Genomic DNA, 26836 nt, shown 5'->3' with positions numbered 1-26836 from the left:
ACAGTAATCACCCTGTGAGGTGGGTGGGGCTGAGAGAGCTCCGAGAAGCTGTGACTGACCCAAAGTCACCCAGCTGGAGAAGTGGGGAATCAAACCCGGTTCTCCAGATTAGAGTCCTGCCGCTCTTATCCACTAAACCAAACTGGCTTTCAGGCTACCTCAGATTCTTTAGGAGGAATTAATTAAAGAGAATTAAGGTTTCCTTATGATACTGACTGGCTGCAGGTTCAGCGTTACCATGGCCAAGAGGAATTAATTCACACAATATTTAATGCCTTTGTGGTTAAGAATTTTGTGAGCGTCTTTGGCAAATCTCTTAGCGCAGAACCTCAGTGTTCACCATCTGAGCAATGGGGCAAATACATTCATGTACCATGCATGTCACTCACACATGAACAAAGCACCTTCTGGAATGGATTCCAGAGTTGTCTCAGGCTAGTCATTTACTGTTATGATTTAATGTTCCTCAGCTATAAAATGCGAGGGACAAATGTCCTCAAAAACCCACCTACTGCATTTGTCAATCTCTCCTTTCCTCTAAGAGCTCAGAGAGCTTAGCATAGTTTTATCCTCACAAGGACTTGAAATTAGGCACCCCAGATCTTAGTCTCACATTTTAACTACAGCTATATTTTGGCTCTCCAAAGGGGGAAAGGATGTTTAAGGGCATGAGGGAAAGTCTGCGGAAAGATGAGAGTTCAAGAGTGCTGCAGGCTTAATAAAGATAGATGGTGCTGGGCACAGAAAAGATCTAAAGAAACAACAAACGCTATTGGGAGGGCTATTCACCTGAACATAGCGACATACTCAAATGTCATTCAAGGCAGCTTTTAAAAGACATTGTTCACACAGTATATGTCATCCTGCACTTCTGAAATTAACTCTAATTTAAAAAGAAGAAAAACACCACTGTAACAATCTAACTGCTTGCACTCTATACTCTCAGATCTACTTTTTAAACAAACCAATAGAATTATATAGCCGCTTGTCAATGCTTGCAAGTCAGGTAACAATACTCTTCCAGACACACATTCATAAAATGATCACCCGTATTAGAATCCTTATGCACATACAATTCTATTAATCAGCCCAGTAAATAGATTTTTTTTATATAGGAGAAATTCATCATCCCAGACACCATCCGATGAGCGGCCTGGCTAGTTGTTGCCTCGTTTCCCTGCTGCTTTTTGAAGAATGTGTCAGCAACACCTTTCATATGAATACAGGTGTCATGTCCACTAGTTATATCATCCAAAGGCTTTTCTCAAATGCATTTGCCCCTCGTCGGACGGTGTCTGGAATGATGAATTTCTCCTATATAAAAAAAATCAATTACTGGATTGATTAATAGTCCAGTTTGTTTAAAAAGCAGATCTGAGAGTAAAGAGTGCATGCAGTTAGATTGTTACGGTGTTGTTTTTCTTTTTTTCATTAATGTTTGGCTGTAACTCTCCCTCTTTGTTGTGTACTTCTGAAATTAACAGCAAGTCATGTGACTTGCAACCCTTTCAGAGGGTTAGGATGATGTGAAGGCGAAGCCTAAGTAAATCTGTGCCAGGGAGCTCAGGGTGGCTCTCAGCGGCCCTATTAGCTACCCCTTGAGGAAGAGTTCTCTCCCAAGAGCTGCATAACTGAAATCATTCAGTAAAATCCTTATAGCCCACCTTTCGTGCCATTAGCAGCAGCTCACACCTGCCCCGACCCCCGTATACACCAGAACTATCTCAATTTAAACTAGAGATGGGTACAAACTGGGAAAAAACTCCAAACCATGCTGTTCGTGGTTTCATGAACCACGAACTTTCACGAACCTGCTCTGGTTCGCAAACTGGTTCATTTGGTTTATGAAAACGTCACATCCAGGTCAGCAGAAGGCCACTTCCGGGTCAGCAGAAGGTCTGCAGGAAGTCCATCCCCTGTTGCCTAGGAAACTGATTGATCAGTGCCAGGCTGTCTGCAGTGACAAACCAAAAAATGAACCAAACAAACCAGCCTAAAGTTCTTGGTGTTTCATCAGAAATGGGCTCTGGCGAACTGCTGGTTCATGAACCATGAATCAGCCTGGTTCGTCACAAACTTTGGTTAGTATTTCAGTTCGTGCCCATCTCTAATTTAAACACACAACTACTACCAAATAAGCAGCCACTTACCACTCCTGGTTCAGATTACAACAGCAGCATCAGCTGCTCTCAGAGGTCTTTTGAAATAGAGCCTTGAGTGGCACGGTGATTCTGGGAGACCCAGGTTCAAATCCCCACTCCTTTGCCAGGTGAACTTGAACCAGTCGGTCACACACACTCAGTCTCATATCACAGGGTTGTTGTGAGGATAAAATGTAGGAGAGGAGAATGACATAAGTTGTTTTAAGCCCCATTGGGGAGCTATGAATGAGGTGAAATGAAAACCTGACAATAACATTCTAGACATGAAAGGTTTAATGGTGTGAATTTTCTTTAACACAATGAAGGCCAGAAGATTCATAGGGAAAGTTGTTGCTATAGACTTGGAGAGAGAGCTCTCCAAGGTACAGAGAATGGGTGGCAAGGAGAAGTCATATCCCTTAAGAAATGGTACAGGAGTAGGATGGAAGGTTGGCTAAAGAGGGAGAGAGGACTCCACCTGTGAAGACAGACAAAGGTGGACTATTATAAGAAAGAGGGAGGTGAGGCACTGGGGAAAGTCTGTGTTGGTGTCAGTAAAGGTGAGATGGAGAAGATGCCCTTGATGGAAAGACAAGGGCCGATTCCAGACGACTAACCGGAAGGCGCTTCATGCCGCCATGTTCTGGATCGCGATGGGGAAAACGCGAAATATCACGTTTTCTCACGCGAGTTCAGCGCGACGTCGCGCCAAACTCGCGCGAGAAAACGCGATATTCGCATTTTCCCCGTCGTGATCCAGAACATGGTGGCATGAAGCGCCTTCAGGTTAGTCGTCTGGAATCGGCCAAGGTCATAGGAGGGAAAGTTAATACTGGATGATTTCTGTAAAGAAGTCGTATCTTGTTTATTCTTTCTAATAATGTAACACATTATAAGTAATTGATTCTTTTTTCCTCTTGAGATTTTCAGTATTAAACTGCCCTGAGGCTGGGATGCATACCTAAATACATTAGCAAAATAAAATTCGTGGGCAAAGAAATAGTTTCCAGTTTCCCTGTTTCAATTCACTTGGAGAAAGCAGGAGGGGAAATGTACTTCATTGGTCAAAAGCGGAGAAGCAGCCAGCCAGTCTGCGGTCACCATTCCATCTACAAAATTTACCATGAGCCACTGATGATTCTCTCCCATGAGAAAAGCAGGCTGGGAATGGACCAAGCCCCTCTTCAGTACCTAGGACAGCTCCCAAATTCTTTGCTACGTGGAGCTTGGACTTCCCTAGAAATCGAGTTTGATAGGCATTCTGCCAAACACTTTGGACATCCAATGAAACTGATGTTAAAGAAGACTCATGATCTCAGCCGTAGGATGTAGAAATTAAAAGTCACTCACTGGAAGGAATAGAGGCAAAGCAGAACTGGGATACCAGAAGTCTGATGAACTGGGGTACACGCTTTCCCAAAAGGTCCAGATTGTGCACCAAGCCAACGTCTGACCCTTGTAAATAGCACTTTGCTAAGCCAACTTTAGTGTCAAACAAGATAGTTTTGTGTAGATTCTCTGATCATGGTCGAGATCCCAGGCTTATTGACTTCCTTTATACTTCACTTTTCTCTCCAACGGAGAAGAACCTTCTGACATAGGTTAGGCTGATTGGGTGAGACATGCTTAAAGTTACCCAGCAAGCTTCCATGGTAGAGTGGGGAGTCAAACTTGTACCTCCCAGACTGTAGTCCGACCGACACCCTAACCACTACACCATGCTGTCTCTCCTCTCCACTCAACCAGGAAGTTTACTTGATTGAGGGCCAGTTTATCCTTCTCTCTTACCTAGTTTACCTCATAGAGGTTGAGGTTAAAATAGAGGAGGAGAGCACTATGTATGCCACCCTGAGCTCTGTGGTGGAAGAGTCGGATAAAAGTAGAATAGGTTTGATAGACAGAAACCCTAGTTAAGGCATCACTTTTAAAAAACCCTCCAATTTAATGTTAAAAACTGTGAATGTATTATTTTTAGAAGGGTATATGCAACTATATAAGGATTGTCTCTGGGGTCTACAATGACCCCCGGAGTTCATTCCTACAGAGTGTCACAATCTTACTCAAGCATTGTTTCCTTCCTCGAAACCTCCTGGAGGTATAAACACAAAGATCAAAACAATACCACAATGTAACTGTGGTATCAACATAAAATACCCGCTGTGTTGTTAAATACAAGTTTTCACCACATCAGAGTCATCTAGATGCCCAATAATATGGAGATGCAGTAATTAGCTTTTCCGCATTTGCAGACTGCAGTGTGCTTTTACTAAAATCTGCAAAATTAAAAACACAATGGGAAATGGCTGAAATGCGAACACCCTCCCCCCACCCCCATCAGCTCCATAGAAGACATGGAGGACAGAGTAGGGGAAATGTTTTTACACATTTTAACGCCACTTAACTCAGTTACGGTCCCATGTGCATTCAAAGGTGTTTTTTAAAACTCCCAGTAATCCCTTTGTTGGATAACCTGAGTCAATGGACATTTACAACTGCTGAGCGGCTAAACCAAGCTAAATCCAGCTCACAAGCTAAATCTCAGAGCCAAGTTACAAGAGACGAATTACACAAGGGCATGCTCATGAAGGGAGTCACAATGTTAGCCAAGAAGCTGAGTTTTAAAAGAGATTGGAAGGCTTTGTCAATTTCCCCTCTCTACAGAACCAGGGGAGATACTCCTTAGATGGTTTATTTCCTCTTTGCCTCCTAGAAGGGGAGGTGAAACTGACAGAGCCTTCAGGAGGCAAGGAATGACTGGTAGGGAAGGCTTTATTCAAGACCAGGCAACCAGTCCATGGAGCACCAGATTCGTTATGGAAACAAGGTTCAAAACCAACTGGCAATATTTTTTTTCCCCCATTTTTATGCCACCCTTATCCAAAGAGCTCAGGAAGGCATATCCAGTACTCTCTTACAACATCACATCCTCACAACAGTCCAGCGAGGGAGATCATTGACACATTGATTATTAATAATCCATGAAGTTTCTGCCGTCCGAACACTGATCGCTGCCAGTCCTTTATTAGGAAGTGACACACACAAGATGTCGCAAAAAGTGATAAATATATGCAGGAGCACCCCGCACAATTGTTGTAGTGTATTGGCATAAACCTGTGCATGGTTCGCACTTGACAACTGTTCACTCTGTCATTTCTCTTCCTGCTTTATTAGCTCCATAAAAACCTTTGCCTGTCATTCTCGTCACATAGTGGCTAGTCCAGCATCCCACCCACCCTTGACTTTAACTAATGAATTTCATTTTTTTTAAAAGCCACATTTGGTTCTGTACTGAGCCACATCTGACTCAGGAGCCTGACGCCGAGGTTCCCTGCCGTAGTGGCTTTGAGTTAAGGCACATTGCTCCATCAAGATCAACACGGTCTACTCAAACTGGCAGCGGTTCTCCAGGGTCTCCCGTGAAGGTCTTTCACATCACCTCCCTCCTGAACCTTTTTAACTGGAGACGCCGGGGACTGAACTCGGGACCTTCCGCATGCCAAGCAGATGTTCTACTGGTGAGCCACGGCCCCTCCCGCGGCTTTTTTGCAGCTCAAGCAGAAAGATCAAATCAGTAGTTCTTCTGGGGCAGGATGAAGGATTCCCATTTCGTTACTCTGCTGCAACCTGCACCTTACCCCACCTCTTTGCAGCTGCTCAGCAACAAAGTGGGCCATTCATCTAGTTCAGACTTCCATCTACAGGGATGTGCCCGTCTCCCGCAAGGATGGATCTGCTCCTTCAGAAACTGGCAGCCAGCCCAGGTCCTGCCAAGGACCATCAATGTCACAGTCATCTGTTGGCAAAGGACAGTAGCTCCCAGAAACGGGGGTGACTCATTAAAAAAAAAGGGAAGATACCTAAGCATCTGCACTCAGCTTCTCTCACAGAGCTTCTGGGTTGCTCCCAAAGCAAGAGGCTTTTCGTTTTCCATAAACCAGCTGGCATCAATTCCCTTCAGGTCATGCTGCAATGACTTCTATTGCACTGCAGTGGTGGCAAAGAGTGCAGAACCCCCATTAAAACGGCAGCACTGGCATGCGTGAGTCCCGCAATGCAGTTCCAGCACAGGTCAGCGTGCCCATATTGAGATCTCATGGAAGGGTCCTCCTTATTTCCCAAAGCACAGCTTTCCTACACATCAAAATCTTAAATTCCACTACAGGGAAAGCTAAGCTGTTTGCGTTCATTGCAAGCACGTTAAAATTATGCACAGGGATATGGCGCTTCTGGCTCCGGATGCTCTCCAACAGTGCTCGCTGGTGGGGGGAAATGAGTTCTCTGTTGTTCTGATGATGGTCTTATGAAAGAAAGATCATATTAACTGGGACTGGGCAGTAAAACCTGGCCAATACAAACAATAATCTGGACAAAATGGGAGGGGACTTGTTCAGGTAATACGGAACACATGTGCCGTAATAGTCTTGCATTTTTTCCTGTTCTATCGATCTCTCAGGGAGACATTTCTGCCATCATTTCTTCGCAGGGCAAAGGTATTTATTGGATATGTGCAAATGTATCACAAACAAAGTTGTCTAGTATGTTGCTATGGGTTCGTTCTCTCTTTATGCACAATGAGATGCTCAATTGCCAAGGTGACCATGAGTTATTAGAGGTTTTTTTAAAATTTAATTTATACCCCCTTTCCCCACAATTTGGGCCCCAAGTGTTTTAACAACATTCTCCCTTTCTCCATTTTAGCCTCTCAGTAACCCTGTGAGGTAGGCCAGGTTAGAAGCGTGTGCCATGGAAGCTTGCTGGGTGATCTTGGACCAGCCGGAGTGGGGATTTGAACTCGCATCATATAGATCCTAGTACAACACTGATCAATACATCACACTGGCTCTCGACCAGAACAATGTACTGTTTTATTTATTTAAAATGATTTATATTATTATTCAAAATAATAGCAACAACAGTGCTTATATACCACTCTTCTAGACAGATTAGCATCCCAGTCAGAGTGGTGAACAAAGTCAGTATATTATCAGACAATGCGAGAAATCAAATACGATGATCACATCAATCAACAGCATGACTGTAGCATTAGAGATGTCTACAACCCATGTCTGCATTAAGTGTAGTGGGAGGCCTATGCAGCAGTTAATTTCAGCCTGGAAAGAGTCATTTGCCTACTCACCTACGGCGAGCAACAATTGCCTCCAGGTGATCACAAAAAGAAGCTTTTGTAAAGGGTTTTTTTTCCTCAGGCTTGTTAAGTGTTTCAAAGATGACTTAACACGGACGCATGTGTGCAGGCAGATAACTGGGATGAGGAAGGTGAGGTTCTATGCTTTTCTGAGGACTTATTTGCAAGAATGAATATACTCTGATTCCAATTGGTACCACAGACCCAAATTAATAACAGGTTTTTAAGCCATTCAAAATAACGCCAATCCAAAGCAATGCACAACATAAACCAATTTGTAAGAGCTACAGTATTCACATGCCTCCAAAGAGTGACTTGAGTGTCACCATCAAAAAAGCCCTGTAACTTGTACTTGCCAAGCTAACTGCAGGAGATGCACACATATCCCATAATAGCAGAGTCCAGCAGCGCCTTTAAGACTAACCAACTTTATTGTAGCATAAGCTTCCAAGAACCACAGCTCTCTTCATCGGATGCAACTGACAATAAGTGCTACAATAAAGCCAGTTAGTTTTAAAGGTGCTACTGGACTCTTTACTATTTTGCAACTACAGACTAACATGGCTAACTCCTCTGGAACTACATCTCCCTTAATGACTCAAGCCTGCTTCTAAGTAAACAGAGGCCAAGCTATCTAAGGCTTTCAATGGCAAAACCAGCTCCTTGAGTTGGGCTGGAAATAAAACAGCAACTGGCAAAGGATAAAGGGTGACAATCTCCTTGCAGCTAATCCCAGATAATGTATATTCATAATATTAAGACTATATTTAAAGTGCTGGATTCTATAGGACCATGTGCACATACAAAATGTTTTTTTCCCCTTATCATTGAGGAATCATAGCCTACCAACATCTGGGATTGGTAGGAGGACCCAATGGCTTTGAGAATACTTGAGTATTCCTTCCATCTTCCTTATTAGAAACTAACCATGTTGCCTTCCCGCAAAAAGAGAATCCTAGAGAATGTCTCTCGGCATTGTGAAAACAGGTCACTGACTGCAAGAACACAGACAAACTCAGCAATACATATCAGGAAGAAGCAGATTTTTAAAAGAATACATACGGGGAATAAATAAAGATATTCCACAAGAAATGGCATCGAGATGAAGAGGGAAAATCACGTGCTAGTTTATAATGGCTTCGCAGCTTTAAGAATGCTATCAAATGAACTCCTGCCCTCCACATACGGACAATTTAAATAATAAGCCCTGTTGAGATAAAGATGCCTCTTTCCCTTGCCCTTTTTAAACTGCAAAGTTGCAAAAATATCTGTATAGCCTGCTTTCACCCCTGGGGAAGTCTGCAACTGAACTCTAAATACATTTGATTATCCACCTCCATCCTGGTTCTATTCTTTGTTACTCGCTTTGAACCTTACGGAAGGGCAGATAAAAGATAAGGAGATGAATTAAATATTGCCTAAAATTATCAGCATCGACATTTTAAAATACTAGAGTTCCACTATTAAAAGTGTGCTGCAATTACTTCCCACTCTCCCCCCACCCCAAGCACTTCTTCTCTGAAAAGACAGCAAGGGGAACAGGATTCTTCCCCCCCTCCTCCCAAAATGAGCTGCAGTTTAATTGAGTTTAGAAGCATCGTTGATAATATTCTTTCTGTCTCCCCCAGAATATCCTCCGTTGGCAGGTATGTGGGAGGCAACACACTCGTTCCCCAAGTCCCATTAGACAAAGAGTTCTTTTTTTTTTAATCAAGCAGATACAATTAGCTTAATAGCGGGCTGGGATGCAGCAGAAGAGAGAAAGTGGAGAGTAAGAACAGAGACAGGCTAGGAACACTGGAAGCTCACAGAGACCTTCCACAATGGAAGAAAAGGCCCCATTAGCGGTTCTCAAGACAGGCAAGAGTCATCAACTAGGATTCTTGGGTGGGCATTTGTTGTGTGGTGGGGAAAGCAACTGAGGGTCCTGCACGGAAATTCCTTTACCCAATACTCCCCCCACAACACCCCCCCCACATTGCTACATCCAGAGTTCCCACACCTGTGTTTGCCAATAAACGTAAAGGTTGGCTTCTAGGATACACCAGATATGGCATAGGAACATCTACACTTTTATCTACAGGTCTATTTACATACAAAGAAGGGGATGGAACCTATTAAACATCAAATGGAGCACCTGGGTAAGGTGGTCAGTTGGAATGCTGTCCAAGGTGCTGAAGAGCTCAGGTTCTCAGAACCCTGCCCACTCTCCCTTCCTTATCTTATGGTACTCTGTTTGAAGCATTTATCTTCCAGTTCACATCTGGTAATGGCTGTGAAAAAACCATGTTGTTAAGAGGGTTGCTCCTCTCTCTTTCATGTTTCATTTTCTGTACAAAAAGCCCCACCACTCACCACCACTTCCCATGTGAATGGGAGGGGGACAATAAACACATATGGGATATTCCCATCAAGTTAGCATTGTTAAGAGAAATTCTCTTAATTCTTCTCTACCCAATTTCTCTCTGGAATCCAAGAATTAATTTCCCTCTTTTTCAGGCATTTGAAGCCAGTTTCTTACCAATTCCATTTTGATCCAACAGAAATTCAGAAGGGCAGGGAGGGACATTAATCAAAGTTCAGAACGTCACTCTGCAGATGTTCAGAGGAAGGAAATGTTTTCCCAAACCTCCCTATCCTCGGGCTAGAGCACCACCCCTGTGGTGTGTAACATAAAACTGCAAGAGCTGAAGTTACAAAAGGGAACACTGACCTCTCTTCAAAAAGAAATCTCTCTTCTAAAAGAGGAGGGAAGACAATTAAAAAGAATCAATGGCTACATAAACAAGTAAATTTCAGGAAAAGACATTCTAAGTTGGAGTGCTGTCCGAGGTGCTGAAGAGCTCAGGTTCTCAAAACTAGACCCAGGCGATTCGTTAGAGAATGCAAAATTCCCCTCTGCTCCAGCAGGAAGGGGGAAATGAAATCAACTGGAAGTTCCCTGCTTCCATCCATTCATTGATTTCTCCAGTGAAACAATCATCATTATAATGAAGCAAGGAAATATATGTAAACAGCTGGAAACCCCTGGAAAGGTCGTCATGCAAAGAAGCAAAGTCCCGCTCTCGGTAAGTCAATCTCGGCTACTTTGAAGGGGGAGTCGCTCGAAGAGTTAGTGCGCAGGGCGGTGGTGGAAGCCATAAAACCCTTTGTTGACAAGCTGAACGAAACTGATCAAAGGGTGGGCTTAATTGAAAGCGAGGTGAAAACCATTAAGGCAGCAGCGGGGGGGGCAGAAAAGTCTGCTCTGGAAAGTGCGTCACTTGTGAAGGCTACAAAAAAGGAGCTGAAGTTGGTGGAGAACCAGCTGATCGGGCTACAGGTGGAACGAACGCAGACAATTTTGCGTCTCCAAAACGTGAAAGAGGAGGAAAATGAGGATCTGTGGGATTTGGTCTCGGAACTACTGGCGACACCCGCGAGGACGACTAAAGAAGAGGTTAAAAGCACCATTTTGGAGGTCCATCGGGCTTCTTCAAAATATGCAACAAAGCGACAGTTGCCTCGTGAGATCATTATTGACTTTTCATCTAAAAAGATTCGGGACACCATCCTATATAACTCATACAATGCGGATTTGGACTTTATGGGTTTGAAAGTCAAGATTTTGAAGGACGTTCCATTTCTAGTCCGGAAACGGCGTTTTAAATATAAAAAGTTTGCAGCTCTTCTGAGGGACCATGGAATAAAGTACAAATGGTTATTCCCGGAAGGAATATGGTTCAGATATAAAGATCAGGCCTATAAGATATTATCAGAAGATCAACTAAAGGATTTTGAGAATAAAAACCCAGAACTCTGCTGCACCAAGAACGAAGAAAAGGAGGAGCCGGAGGGGGGGGAGGAGGAGGAGAGCATCGCAACAGCAGTTGCACAGAGAGAATTGCGTCCGGGACCTAGAAGGGGGAGGAAAGTTTAATCAGAATTTGAAATGTTTATTCTCTGTATGATTAACCACTCCATCATTATTCTATGGAGCTATTTTTGTATTATGACAGTATGAAGGGAAACATTGAAGTGTAGTGTTTAGTGTTTGTAGTTCATTCCCCCCCCCTTTTCTTTTTCCACCCCCCTTTGTCCCTTCCCTCTCCCCTTTCCTTGTGATAGTCTGGTGTAGTGTTTTGTAGTTATGAAAATAAAAAAAAATTATAAAAAAAAAGGAAAGGTCGTCATCTCTGTGGAGTCTACAGACTGACAAAAACAGCACTACCGCCTCTGCCACCCCTCTCAAAACATAGCCAATTTTCTACTCAAGCCCCACATTATGAATCGAGCCAGTCCCTATCAACATACACCAGGCCTGAGCATGCCGGAATGTCACCAAATAAGAGACAACCCCCCCCCCCAAAAAGGCTTTTAAAAAACTGCTACACAAAACTTAATTTGGCGTCTTGTGCTCCGTGCAGATTTCCAGCTTCCCATAGTTCGGACGGATGGAGGGGCTTAACTCCTTAGAAAATTAACTGAACTTTACTGATGGGGATAAGAAGCACCTTCGTTGTCTGCTTCGTTGTCTGCTGTCACTAGCAACCTCTGACAACAGCCACAGAGCGCAACCATCTGACAGCTCTGAAGTCCACGTTGGGCAGAGATTTGTTATAGCCTTAGGTCTCCCACTTGCTCGGTGACTCAGCTTGTCAGTCATGCAAGACCTTGGCTTACCACGCACATATGGGATGGACTCTAGGCAAGAGGTGATGCAAAATCCTTTAAAGTCATTGAATTAAATGCATAGTTGGGCCAGTGTGATGAAAAGTGAACAGAGATGCCATATGGAGAAGGCATTCAGAACAGTGAAGACTTATCCCCCCAATTCTCACCTCTACACTTGTCTCTGCCCCAGCAGAGTTTAGAGTATGAACGACCAACTGGCAGTTCCTAAACCACGAGCCACCCCACACAAATTTATCCCAATGGTTCTGCCAGGTATTAATAAAAGTGTTGTGACCTATTGGCTTGCAATGCGACCCTTAAGGAAACAAAGGAAGGGAACTTCGAGGATGTTGCTAAGACCTGCACAGCATTTCTGTCTCATGAATGTTCGGGAAAGGCAAAAGACTGCTGCCAACCTGTCTACAGGAGAATCTTTCAGGAAGTATATTCTATCCTCCAAGCTCAGCTCTGACAAGCTGAATGAACAACATGCTCTTTTCCCATCAAACTTTTACATCTAGGAGATGCCAACTTTATTACAGGGAAGTTGGAGAATTCTAGACCAGAGAGTAGACTCAACCCCCAATAATATGGAAACTGGTTCAGAGAAGAGATGCAACTGACTGTGTGCATGCCCACACCCACAGTTTAGCATTGGCATGACTGCTTGGCTCATCCCTACTAGAGGAGTTTGCAATTGTTTGGCAACTTCCCTGGAGGACCTGCCCAGAGACTGGATGAGATTGTTCAGAGAGCTCAAATCTCTCCAAGCCACATATTCAGCCCCCACTTATGTTTATGAATGGTGCATGAACAGATGGCAGGAAGAGAGGTGCCAGGGCAGATCATGCGCCCTTAAAAGCCACCCTGCAACTGTAACAAATACTGGATAGAGCTACAAACTGCTGCATCCCTTAGCACTGGGGTACTCACAGAGAGCTACATTCACATTTACCATCAACTCAAAGAGCCACATCACCACTGTACGTCACGTGCACCATCTCAAACACATGCTGCAATAATATAAGTTAGAAGTACCAACAATTAAATATATATAACCTGCTAAATTACCAGAATACCTCTGAGCATGTAAGGCTGCCTTTCTTTACCGATGCTGAGCCTTCCTTAGCCAGCCCTCGTGTATCTGGGCAGAGGGGAAGCGCTTCCACTTCTATCAGCATGAGGCAGGCAAAGAAGTTCAGGTGACAGGAAGAGATTGTTGAAAGTGCCTAAAGGAGAGCAAGTGGCCGCAGAGAAAGAGGAACAAAACTACCACCACTCCGCTGTGTCCAGCCTGCTCTTTCCTGGGGGGCTACCATGGTGGTGGCGGTTTTAGTCCCTTCTCTGCAGCCAGCTTGCTCTCCTTCCAAGAGTTGTCTAGGTACAAGGATGAAAGGACAGAGACTGTGGAGAAGGAGGCAGGGGGTTGGAGAGAGTGGGGCCTTCATTTCCATCCCTGGCCCATAGTTCAGGGAAACATGCAAGCTTACCTGTCCTCTAGTCCCTGAAAGCTTACCTGTCCTCTAGTCCCTGCAATCTTATCTGTCCCTCTAATCCCTGCAAGCTTACCTGTCCTTTGGTCCCTGCAAGCTTACCTGTCCCTCTAGTCCCTGTAAGCTTACCTGTCCCTCTAGTCCCTGCAGTATCTCAAAGTGGCAACCACAAATCCCACTGGGCAAGAGTGAACTAAGTTATAAATTAAATTATAAATGAGATTCAGTGTCGAGTAGTGGTTAGAATGTCTGACTAGGATGTGGGAGACCCAGGTTGGAATCCCAGCTCCACCACGGAAACTTGGCGGATGATCTTCGGCCAATCACACACATTCACCTTAACCTCCCTGACAGGGTGGTTGTGAAGATAAAATGGAGGAGAGGAGAATGATGTAAATTGCAGTAAAGTTTAGCTTTGACAAGAAACTACAGCACTTGAGTCTCGGCGAGAAAGGTGGACTATAAATGACATACATACATACATGCATGCATGCATGCATGCATACATGCATGCATGCATGCATGCATGCATACATGCAATATTTAAATCCCCCCCCCAAAATTGTTATTTTCTAACAAAAATAGGAATACAATTTCCCCTGTAGCTTCACAATGTCCAGAAATTTCACATCTCTTAGAATGTCCTTTCTCCCCATCAGTAACATGCTACAAAAAGAGAATAGGAAGTTAGGAACCGGACAGCTTCCGTGGCATTTCTTAGGCCCACACACTATCCTCTTCATTAAACAGCTGCTCGCTGTTCCAATATACTGGGATGTTTAGCTGTGCTGGTTAATAAAACAGATTCATCATTTATAAGCGAGACGGTTAATCGGCTTAATTAAAAAGAAAACTCCTAACGGGTGCACTGAAAGCTCCATTCTTCAGCCAAAAAGAACACTGTCCCTTTGAGAATCGCTTTGACGGCCTTTAATGGAGAACAGGGTGTATGCACGGAAGGGGAAATCTATGCTTTATCTCGAGTAGTATTTCCAGCTGCCAACTGTAATGTCTCCTGTCTGTTATCTCTCCTCTGCACACCGTGGCGCGATGCGCCTTTGTGATGCATGGTGGTTCTTTAGCATTGGATTTCTGCAGCCTAACACACTCCGAAGGATAACTTCCTCCCTCATCTCGAAGAACCCTGTTTCTCCTTCTTTCTCTCACCTACCATTCATTCCTGCTATCGAGCCAGGGAAAATGCTCTGAAGGAGCCGGAGAGTGGGTGCATGGGGAGGTAAATGGGGACTCTCCACACCTTCTGGCCAAGGACTGAACATAAATATTGATCAAGGGATTGGTGGGGGAGGCGGAATTCCAACGGCATGAAGGATCACCTGCAGAGTCACTGAAAAGGATCTATTTATTGTACGTCTTTTCCCCAATCAGAGAAATGGCAAGAGCTTTTGGAACAAATCCAGATGTAACTGAACAGATAATTTCAATTTCTCTTCTCATTGGCCCAACGCTTCGGTGGAACCCTTTTGCAAATCACAGCCAAACCAACTATTCCAGATCTACCTTCTTTTGTTCCCTGGTTCCAATGAAGCTGTGCTAGAATCACAAGAAGCCCCAGGCTACCAAAGTCAATCTCCCATGAAAGATTTGTCAAGACCGAGCATGTTCAAGGTGCTGATTTCAATTTATGAAGCCCTAAAAAGAGCAGCAGGTATCCACCAATAGGAACTCCTGCCCCAGTAATGCATCTGACGAAGAGAGCTGTGGTTCTCGAAAGCTTATGCGACAGTAAAGTTGGTTAGTCTTAAAGGTGTAACTGGTCTCTTTCCTATTTTGCAACTACAGACTAACACGGCTAACTCCTCTGGATCTATGTCCCAATAATGACTCACTAAAACATGAGCTTTTGTATGCTCTGGAAGCTCTCCCTTCCCATTTCAGCTGGCTTTTTATCAGGCACAGAGTGAATTTAATTCAGTCCCGTAGCCTGCATTTCAACAGGCATTTTAGCTCCTGGTTACCTAGGTTGTGGTGAGCGACTCTGAGCCACTGAAACAGCACAGGTGAGAAATTTCTTGAAAATTAAAGGTGAATTACGGCTGGCTGGGCAGTGATTGCTCTGTTGTGTAGCCAAATCAATTGCTCACACACCAGCGAGGAGGGAGATGGAAATTGCTATCCTCCTCATGTGCCAATCAACTTGAAGGAAGAGCCACAGCTGGACTGCCCAAAACACCACAAATCCTATGTAGCAAAGGTTGCATTTTTGTACCTTGAACAAAGAATACAGAATATGTCCCCAAATGCTGGGAGGGCTGATGGATCTTCTCCAAGGGGATTTTACTTCAAGACTGTCCTTCCATTCTACTGCAACAGGGTCAAACTCTGTAATCCTCATGCGCAACTGATTGTTCTAGCTCAAGGAATGAGCGCAACCATCACTTGGCACAGTGTGGCTGGTTGCATTATGATTCAAAGGATAAAAAGAAGGAGAGGAGAAAAATGTCCTAAGCCAGTTTGGGATCCTGGTGGAGAGAAAAGAAGAATACAAATATCGAATAATAAATCTCGATGAATTCTCATTGCAATTCCACCTCGCTACTACACGCTGAGATGAATGCTTCCTAGAATGCTCCCCCCCTTTCTTGCCTGTTGCTACAACCAAGGCCTCAAGGCAGCAATGGAAGGGGAAGCATCCTATAGTTGCCAGGGAGCCAATTCACATTTCTTCTTTCATTCAGTCTTTACCCCAGCCTTCATTTGAGGATCTTGGATTGGTAGACAACTTCATATTTTATCTTCACAACAACACTACAAGGTAGGTTACCCCAAGAGAGTTTAGCAGAGAGCAAGCTTATTGAACCCATCTTTCCAAAGGCCTAGTCTGAGAACCAGTCACTTACCACACTGGCCCTCCAAACAACAAGCTCCCCACCCCCACCCCGCCACATCAATGCACAGTAGGGTTGCCAGCTCCAAGTTGGGAAATTCTTGGAGATCTAGGGGGTGAAAGCTGGAGAAACCTGGAGAAAGTGGGGTTTGGGGAGGGAAAGGACCTTGGCATGGCACAATTCCATAGAGTCCACCCCCAAAGAAGCCATTTTCTCCAGGTGAACTGATCTCTGTGGCCTGGAGACCAGTTGTAATTCCAGGAGATCTCCAGCCACAACCTGGAGGCTAACCGAAGAAGAGCTACCCCGGGGCACAAGTCAAGTAACAGAAGGCAAAAAGCCCCCCTGAAGTATACAGTCAACAGAAATGAACGAAATTAACAAAGTAATCAAAACTAATTTATATAAAGTGCCATATATAAAGAGGCACTTTTGGCACTTTATATAAATTAGTTTTGATTACTTTGTTAATTTCGTTCATTTCTGTTGACTGTATACTTCAGGGGGGCTTTTTGCCTTCTGTTACTTGACTACCTGGAGGCTGGCAACCCTAATGCACAGGGTGAGGTTTCAGGAAGCAGGTGAAACTGGCATCCCAGAAGACTCTTTGAGAGAACCAACTAGTCTCATGTCTCTCATTTCAAGTCTTCCCTGAACCATCAGTTAGTGACACGATAAGTGTGGCCCCGTACTAGAGAGCCCTCAGCCACCACGTTTCGTCTGGCCTCAGGTCTTGCAAGCTGGAGTCTACAGGCCTCTTGCTCACACCTGTCTGCTGAGCTTGCCAGCCTCCTGTCTTCAACCCCAAGCCTCAGTTTTGGAAATAGGGCCAAGGCGTAGCTGAGCTGGCCCTCAGCCATTTCGAGCATCTCGGCTAGCACAACATTTAGCCCCTGAGTTTAGCCAGGCACGGTGTAGACGGCCTTGGCCAGCTGGACCTATTCCAGCTGCATGCATTTTTGAAGTGGCAACTTTAGGGCAGCTCTCGAGGAACACAAGAGAGCAGCCTGGGAAGCCGGAGCCAGGAGCGTGCTGCTGACCCTGAGCTCTTTGATGTGCCGCTAGAGCTGCAAGCATCAAACTCACAGCCTTTTAGTGAGCCCAGCGGTTTTCAGACCCTGTTCAAGGAACCCTGGGGTTCCTCAGAAGCTCATAAGGGGATTTCTTAATGAGGAGTCCAGGAGGATCACGCTTCCCTGAAAGGCAAGCGTCCCCCATCCCACCATTCAGTGCACAGCCACAAACGAAGAATGCACCCATCCAAAATGCACACATTCTCTGCTCGTGCAGAGCAACCACTGAGACAGCAAAAAGACTAGAGAGTCACTTCTCATTACTAAAATGAAAGGTGCCATCAACAGATGCACTCTATGATCACCCACAGGAACTGGTCTATCCCCACGCTTCTCTATGGTAAAAGTAGACGCCTTGAAGCCTTAAAGGGAAGTAGCTTGCCCAAGGCCCGCCCAGTCAATTCCCAGCCAAGGGCAGAATTGAAAGAAAGAATCCTCACCTCTTGCTCTTCACTGTGACACCCCACCAGCTAGGACCGTATTTGTATTACGTAACATCAAGCACTGTTGGTTTATTTACTTCATTGATAACCCGCCTTTTCCCCCAAAGTGGCTTACATCATTCTCTGCCATTTTATCCTCACAACAACCCCACGAGGTAGGAAGATGAGGCTGTGAGTGGGTGATTGGCCAGAGGTTATCCATCAAGCTTCCACACCCGTGTAGGGATTTGAAACCGGGTCGCCCAGATCCCAGTCTGGCACTCTAACCACCACACCGGCGCTCAAGATGCCTCTCATTAAACATCTTTTGTGGATCAAGAATCCAGACTGACTCGGTTCACGTTGCTGTTGAGCACATGGCAAAGCTGTCAGACTGGCTCTAGCGACACACCCCAGCCAGCAGTAGGGTTGCCAGCCTCCAGGTAGTGGCTGGAGATCTCCCAGAATTATAACTGGTCTCCAGGCCACAGAGATCAGTTCACCTGGAGAAAATGGCTACTTTGGGGGGCTGGACTCTATGGAATTATGCCATGCCAAGGACCTTTTCCTCCACAAACCCCTCTTTCTCCAGGTTTCTCCAGCTTTCACCCCCCCAGATCTCCAGGAATTTCCCAACATGGAGCTGGCAACTCTAGCCAGCAGCCAAGTCAATATCCCTCTCTAAAGCTTGTGGTGTTGCACCATTTGTACAGCAGCAGCTGGACTTCTACTTCTCTGAGCTCTGGCTGCCCATCTCTGGAGCATTATGGGATAGCTGATCCTCTGTCCATTTAAATGCACCAAACATTCTCATGGCTCTGACAGGCTCTCTCGATTTAAAGGAGCTTTTGCTCTCAGGAGGCAAAGAGAACAGAGGGGGAGTTTGAAGGAGCTGCCACGCTTTTAAGCTCCCTTCAGCTCTGCCTCTGAGGTGGCAGGAATGACCTTGCTCTCCCCTCCCTCCCTCTCTCCCCCTTTCCGTTTCCCTGCATCTCTATTAAAAGCTAATTCACTCACAAGAAAAAGAACAGCTTTGCATTCTGGAAGGGGCACACACCAAGGCCCCAGAGAAACCCTGGAAGCTGGCAGAGGGCACGGTCTTAACGTTGACTGGCAGCCTAAAAACTACATCATGATCTGTAGGAGCACGCATATACACAGAGGGTTTTTAAAAGATAAAATTGGAATTGGAAAGATGTGGGTTTCCGTTGAGATAGCCAAACTTACAGTTGCAAAGAGAGATAAAAGTATTGTTTATATACATGACAAATTGGAACCCCTTGATTACTCTCTGTGAATGGAGAAGAAAAATGAATTAATGATTGGTGTAAGTAAGAATAAGGAGCTGGGATGTCACGTCTCCGTATATCCATGCCATGTTTGTTTGTTTGTTCTGTCACTGATGCCACAGTACGTTGAATGTCTAATGTTTAACCTGCTGTATTCGCTCAGTAGCCATATTCTTTTCATATTATAACTGTTATTCCTCCAGCCAGGATGGGCTTCATGTTATCTTACAGTACTATGCATCTCCGAGCTAGAAACAACCTTGGAGATTCCAGACGCTTGCCTTTGCTACTTTGCCCAGATGCTGGGAATTCATTATTGTGTACCCTCTCTTTAGCCATAACTATAATGGGTTCTCACAGAACCAGTGTAACCCTGCGCGCCAAAACGTAACCGTTACAGGAACGTGGGAAAACTCAAGTGGAATATTGACGTGTTGTTTTGAATTGCCACTTCTACCAAGCTCTGCGATGGAGTTCAGACCTGAACTGTAAAATCCTGAATAAAGCCTTTTCTATTGGAACTACTGTGTGTTCACTGGAGAGGGACAGAGGGATCTACCTGCCAGGAACTGACATGGGATGTTAAAGAGACAAGATGATAGACAGATTAGATAAGATAGATGAGAGAGAGACAGAGAGAGAGAGAGAGAGAAAGACAGAGAGAGAGACAGAGAGAGACAGAGAGAGAGATTTTAAAAAGGAAATTAGACCACAAGCTGATTGTTGTGAAAAGGATGAAGTGTCATAGGGGTAAAACTGCAATGATTAATAATATGAGCTAGTTTTCTTTTTAGGCCCGTTCGTTTGTGTAGGCCACTGTTGGCTTTTCTTAGTTAAATGTGTTTCTTTTCCCTTTCTGTTTTTTTTTAAAAAAATTTCCACAATAAAATAAAAATTGCAACTGAAAAAAAAACCCAAGACTGTGGTTTGATAAGGAAAGAAAATTATGTATTCTGAAGGAATCTTATACGCACAGGAAGTATTCGAACGAGAAAGCTTGACTAGAAAAAACATACATGGCACGGACAGCTCCTCGCTGTAGCTCAGCCAATAACAAAATGGGTCATCTAAACAGTAACAATAACTTATTGTTACCAAGCTATAAGATGCCATCAGGGCTACAGCATAATCTTGGTGGTGGCAGAAAGTGCCATCAAGTCATAGCTGACTTATGGCAACCCCTGCTGGGGTTTTCATGGCAAGAGACTAACAGAGGTGGTTTGCCATGGCCTGCCTCTGCATAGTGACTCTGTAGTAAAGAGTCCAGTAGCACCTTTTAGACTAACCGACTTTATTGTAGCATAAGCTTTCGGGAACCACAGTTCTCTTTATCAGATGCATGGAAGGTGAGAAGAAACTCCAGAGTTATATAGGTGGGGAGGGGAGGGGGGAGAGGGTGCAGGGAGTGAGGGCCATGTAAATGCAAATCAGCTGCAAAAGTCATGAGAGAGGTGGCGTGCACAATCCAGGCTGGGTGTGACCCCTCCCCTCAATTGCTGCATTTGAATGGAATGCCTGAAAGGCAGTTACTTCTGGTAACGAGATAACCATCCAGAGTCTCGAGTCTCGTTTCTTCAAACCCTCCGGGCATCCGACAAAGAGAGCTGGGGTTCTCAAAAGCTTCTGCTACAATAAAGTTGGTTAGTCTTAAAGGTGTTACTGGACTCTTTACTATTTTGCAACTACAGACTAACATGGCTAACTCCTCTGGAGAGTGGCTCTGGTCTTCCTTGGAGGTATCCCACCTAATTACCGATTGAGGCTGACCCTGCTTAGCTTCTGAGATCTGACAGGATTCCCTGGGCTATCCAGGTCAGGGTAGAGCATAATCTTAGGGGTCCGAATCCAGACCGAGCGACTCCTGGAACCAGCAGGTAGAGCTGAGGGCTGGATCACAGGTAAGGGACAAAGTGTGAAGTGCAGGAAGGGTAAAGGATCCCTCTATTGATGGAGCAAGGGCAAAAAGGCCAAACGCCCATGAGTTATTGCAGCCTGCATGGATGTTACGCCCCTCCTTGCAGCATGAGGAAGACAATTTCATTCATTTGCCTAAGCATGCCTAAGCATTGCGGAGAAAGGAAGGGACACTCCGTATGGCTGTCGACAGCAGGAAGTGATACTACGTGTGGCAGGACCTTGTGAAGATATGGAACTGAGCTGGCTCTGCAGTTTTCAAACACTTCCTCAATCTATCTCTACCTAAAGTATCCATTGTGACTATCAAGGCCGGTCTCTCACTCTCCTCCCTCCCAGCTGAAACAAACTCTGCAGACAACAGTGCCATGACTACCCACAGGTGATGAGCGGTGATGTACGATCAAGACTGCAAAGAGAAATTCTGTACTGACGGCAGACCTACCACCCTTCCTCCACGGCATTCAGAGTGGTGCACAGGGCTCTCTCTCCTCCCCAATTTATCCACACAACAACCCTGTGAGGCGGGTGAGGCTCACAGAGAAAGTGACCGGCCCAAGATCACGCAGCAAGCTTCACGGCACTGTAGCGATCGGAACCCAAGCCATCCACATCCTAGTCCAGTGCTGTAAACACTAGAGATGGGCACGAACTGGGGGAAAAACCGAACCATGTGGTTCATGATTCATGAAATTTGACGAACCACAAACCTTCACGAACCTGCCCCTGATTCGCGAATCAGTTCGTTTGGTTTGTGAAAACGTCACATCCAGGTCAGAAAATCATCACTTCTGGGTCAGTAGAAGGTCACTTCTACTGTCTTATCTATTATGTTTCCAAATTTTGAGCATAGTCACCCACAAAACCTTTGAATGATCTGCACGGAAGAACAGACAGGTAGCAACCCTGATGAGAAAGACATCACGTTAGTCCCATCAGCATCCTTGCAAATGTATGTGGATGGGTAGGGAACCAGCAGCCTGGGTACACATGGATGGCAGAGCACCAGCCCATTCAAACATCCTGTTTTCTTAACAGAAGCTACGCAGAGCAGCAACAACACGACACAGTATCTGAGGCTGTGAACATTCTACAATTCCAGGAATAAGATTAGATGGAGAAGGAAATGTTTTGAATGACTGGCCATTTTTTATTGTAAAATGAACAAGTTTCTAGTCCCCAAGGCTGTGGCAGCGCAGTAGAAGGTACGTAGCCAATAAAGGATAAAATCACAAGAGGCTAGGGTGGGTACTGAACCCAGCATCAGGCTTCATTGCTCTGCAGAGCTCATGGCTAGCTTGGGTTGCCACCTCTGGGTTGGGAAATACCTGGAGATTTGGGGGTGGAGCCTGGAGAGGGCGGGGTTTGGAGAGCAGCTGCAGCTCAGCAGGTTATAAGGTCCTAGGAGCCACCCTCCAAAGCAGCCATTTTCTCCAGGGGAACTGATCTCTGTTGTCTGGAGATCAGTTATAATCCTTGGAGATGTCATGTATGCCAGCTTACCTGCCATGATTGGATTCTGCATTTTGTACTGGTCAATGCTGTTTGCCAGAGTTATATGCTGTATTCTGTGTAGGTCGTCTGGAAGTGTTTTAACTGCTACTATTAACTGTAGGAGAGCCAGTGGGGCCTCTCCATTATCCATTGAAAATATGTACTTTCACTTCTTCCAGCGAGTGTCCTTGAAGGCGAGCTGCTAGCAGTGCACATTGTATCTTTTCCCAGAGACTGGGATATTTTGCTTTGTACTTCATGTAGTCTAAACTAATCTGTTCCCACGTAACTTCTTTGGGGTTTCGCGCCAGAATGTCAACGGGCCCCAAAGGGCGGGAAGTTTCCCTATAATTAGCAATGCCTTTGTTTGAATTGTCACTTCTGCCAATTGCCACCTTTGGGCAAACACCTGTACTGTATGGATCTCAATAAAGCTACTTCAACTGGAACACCTGCGTGTTAACTGTGGAGGGCTTGAGGGACCTCACTGCCAGGGACTGACAGGAGATTTCCAGACTCCACCTGGAGGTTGACAGAATAAATTATGCTAAGCAATTATGCAAATCTGCATAGTTCACACAAGGTGCCAAAATCAAAATTTTCTTGCAACAAAAAAGCAGGTTTGGGGGGTCAGTCACACACTTGGAGCCCGATAATATGCCAGAGGAAGGAGGGCTGTGCCAAATTTCCTTCCACTTCAATGTTCAGAGAAAATAAAAAGATTGCCAGGGACAGAATATTTCATACCAAAATATTGTGCTGGTGCGAATATTCACCTTTGCTTCACCCCAGCTGTTGCTTCGTCACTGCCACTTGCCACTGGAGCAGCCCTCCTCTCCCCTTTCTGTCACATGGCTGAGCCCAGCAGACTGAGGATCACATAGCAAGCATAGTGATGTCATTTTCTACACAGCCAATCAAATTTTGGCACATGATGACATCACTAATGGCAAATGATACCAACTGAGAGCAAGCAAGGGTACTTTAGACTGGTGCAAGAGCTGGGAGATAGAGAAGTCCTGGACCTTCTCTATGGATGGAAATCCCTTCCGTCCATGGAACTCTCCAAAATATTCAGCTCAAAGGCACAAGACGTCCACCTTAAAAATACATCCAGAAAAATTAGTCTTGACTCACAGCTGTGGGTGCCCATTGTCCCAGGAAACAGGGCTGCAAGAAATTCCATTTCTTGGCCATTAAAGCAGGAATAAAAAAAACTGTTTGGGGGCTTCTCAAGCTGAAACGGGATTTTTTAAACAGCAAAACAGAAAAAAAGGTATCAAGGACCTGTCAAGATTAGCAGTCAGGAAGCAGTGGGAACATCAGAGAATGACAGCGAGGAAGTCAGAGGCTTTAGGGAATGGAGGCAGGAGGATGCAGCTGCCGAGGAGTACCAAGGAACACCAAGGCCCTGCATGGCTACAGCGCCGAGTTCCCCCAGCCAGCTTGATTTATGGAAATTGGCTGGGAGGGAGAAGAACAGAAGACAAACACCACACCACACTGCAGACAAACGTGCTTTCGACGTGGCTTCTCCTCGATGTGGGCAGCTCGGAACTGATCAGCCCGCACGGCTTGTCTCTGGTTCAGACCCTCTGCCAGATGGTGGGGAGGCAAGGAGGAGCAGCTCGCCCGCTCCAGAGCATGAGAAGGAGGTGTCTTAAGAAAGAAGGAAGGGCCAAACAGCCCACCACAATAGCCACCTGTCTTCAACTCCGTCGGTACAATTTCATTGTGGAGCTGGCAAACACAATGTGGGTGCCAGAAAAAGAATCCGTCAGACCCATTTCTCCACCCACCCAGAAACCACTTCTTTGGCGGCTGAATCAAGCTAGATCCCTGTCGCACAGAACGAGAAGTCCGAACAGAGTGCTTTCAGGCACGTGCAAAGTGCATTTCTCTCCTCGTTGCTCTTGCACATTTTTATATGTTTTTTTAATTAAAGCCCAGTCTAAGGACCATTTTTTTAAAGAACCCCATGGTTTGTACTTTAAACGTTACCGTGCCTGTGCAGAATGCATTTCCATCACTGAGTAACCAATAGTCAGTCCAAACACCTTTGGAGATTAGGATAGGTTTCCAAGAAGACGGGTGTGCCCTCTAATAAAGATTCAACCCCTGCCTGTCTCTTGCTTTAAACCCAACATCAGTTTTTTGTCTCCTCTGAAAATCAGCAGAGTATTCAATACGGTATAATTGCCTCTCTCCGTTTTTAAAAATATACCTTCCTGCCACCAGGAGTACAATTGGAAGGTGGGCTGACTCCAACATCACCCGCCCTTACTTTGTACTTGGTGGAGAATTAGTAGGCAGAAGGTGCCGAAGCGCAATCAGGAATTCTCCTCTCGTTTCAAAGACAACAGCACATCTCGGGTGCACATCGCAAGCGCATGCATCCAGGCACAGATTAAAGGAGGGGAAATTGGTCGCTTTTCTGCCTCTTGCGCACAATTCTGTTAACTTTTAATGCCTTCATTTTTAAAAAAAGATGTGTACAGTTTGATGCCAATTGGTATTTTATGCCTAAAGCGGGAACTGTGCAGGAACATCATAAAAGCTTTTCTCACAGGCAGGTCCATTAGCTGGGACAGTAGCACAGTGGGATGCGGGTAGAGGGAGATACAGGTTGCATAACGGAAGGATGGCAGGAACTCCACTTCCTCTAGTAGGATGTAGCTTGCTGCAGTCTGAAGATTAGACATGAGCACAAACCTAAATACAAACCAAAGTTTGTGACAAACCAGGCCAGTTCATGGTTCGTGAAATGCGACGAACCACGAACCGCACAGTTCGGGGTTTTTTTTCCAGTTTGTGCCCATCTCTACTGAAGATGCATCCGAGAAGAAACGAGTTTCCCGATATTGAGCTGACAGCCACACAAACAGTCCAACACAGACATTAAGACCCAATCCCCTCTAATCTGGGACCAATAAAATGGATCTCAGCAGAAGCTTTTGAGAGTCAGACCTCGCTTCGTCAGGTGCACTGGAGCGTACGCTCGCAGCACAGCGTTATTTTCCAAAGAGCTGCTGGACTCGTATTTTCATTCTTTGCTACAAAAGGGCCAAGCTTCGATGAGACAATTCTTTTTCCAGCGCCAGATCTGGGTTCCTCCAAAGCGACAGTCAAACCATCCGCCAGATGTCACACTGCAGGAAACTGATTTTGCAAGCAAGTAGGGCCCTGAATTAAATTGGGATCAGAGCATCAGGGAAGAAGGGGCTTCAGCCTCCACCACCACCACCCCAGTGCCATTTTTCCCATCCCCAAACAACGCCAAGGTGTATGATTTGCCCTGTTGGGAAAGGCCACACATGTAGTCCCCCACAAAGACAAGCAGCTCCACCAAGTGCCATTTCAGGTCAGGGAAATGGGGGGGAGACCCCCTACTTCCCTGTCCTACAGTACCAATCCAGACCAGGACCCCACATGGCAAGCAGCTGAGGGTAGGAGAATACAGGAAACTTTGGTTCATGTTTGGAACCATGGGTGGCTTCTTGCAGCACTGCAGCTCAAAAGCAAACATCACGATGAAGGGGAGGTGCTGGTGTCTGCACCGATTAACACCAATTATTATATTATTATTATAATTTATAAACCGCCCATCCTCAGGGGCTCTGGGCAGTGAACAAGTTAAAATCAATAAAAACAAGAAAACAACAATTCTAAAATCAGTGGCCATGTGTCCCCGCCACCATCCACTCTCCACCATTTCAGAAACCCAGCCCCACCTGCCAGATTTTGCCCCAGCTGGGAGAGATCAGCCAAAGTGTGCAGATGGAAACCTCAACATCTACAGCAGGGGTGGGGAACTTCCGGCCATATACGGCTTGCGTGGGCCATATACGGCTTGCGAAGTCATTTGGACTGGCCCGCAGAGAGAGACAAGTGGCGGAGCTGCGGGCGAATGGTGGCACTGCGGGCGAACGCAGTGGGTGGATCCCTCGATCCCAACCTTCCCCCTGATCCCACTTACCAAGTTGGTGGGGGGCATGCTCCCACACTGCAAGAGCAGGCAGTGGCAGTGAAAGCAGGCTGCTCTCACTGCCGCACCTGCTGTTGACAGCGCCACCCACTGCCACCTCCAAGAGCAACCCGCAGCGCTGGCAAAAGTGGCCTGTGCCGCCGTGGCGAGAGCAAGTGGCAGCGGTGGCAACAGCAACAGCGGGGGGCGCTGGCACTGACGACAGAGCTGCTGCCGCCGCTGCCGCCACAAGCGGGCCACAGCAGAGCCAACAGGGAGAAAGGGGACACAAGCGCCCTTTCTCCCACGTGCGTGATGTCACTCCCGGAAGTGACATCATAATGCACGCTGCGTGATGATGTCATTTCCGGGAGTGATGTCGCGCACATGGGAGAAAG

Source organism: Eublepharis macularius, chromosome 19, assembly GCF_028583425.1.
Source record: "Eublepharis macularius isolate TG4126 chromosome 19, MPM_Emac_v1.0, whole genome shotgun sequence".
Lineage (NCBI taxonomy): Eukaryota > Metazoa > Chordata > Lepidosauria > Squamata > Eublepharidae > Eublepharis > Eublepharis macularius.
The sequence above is the reverse complement of the archived record's forward strand: the minus strand, read 5'-3'. Positions refer to the sequence as shown.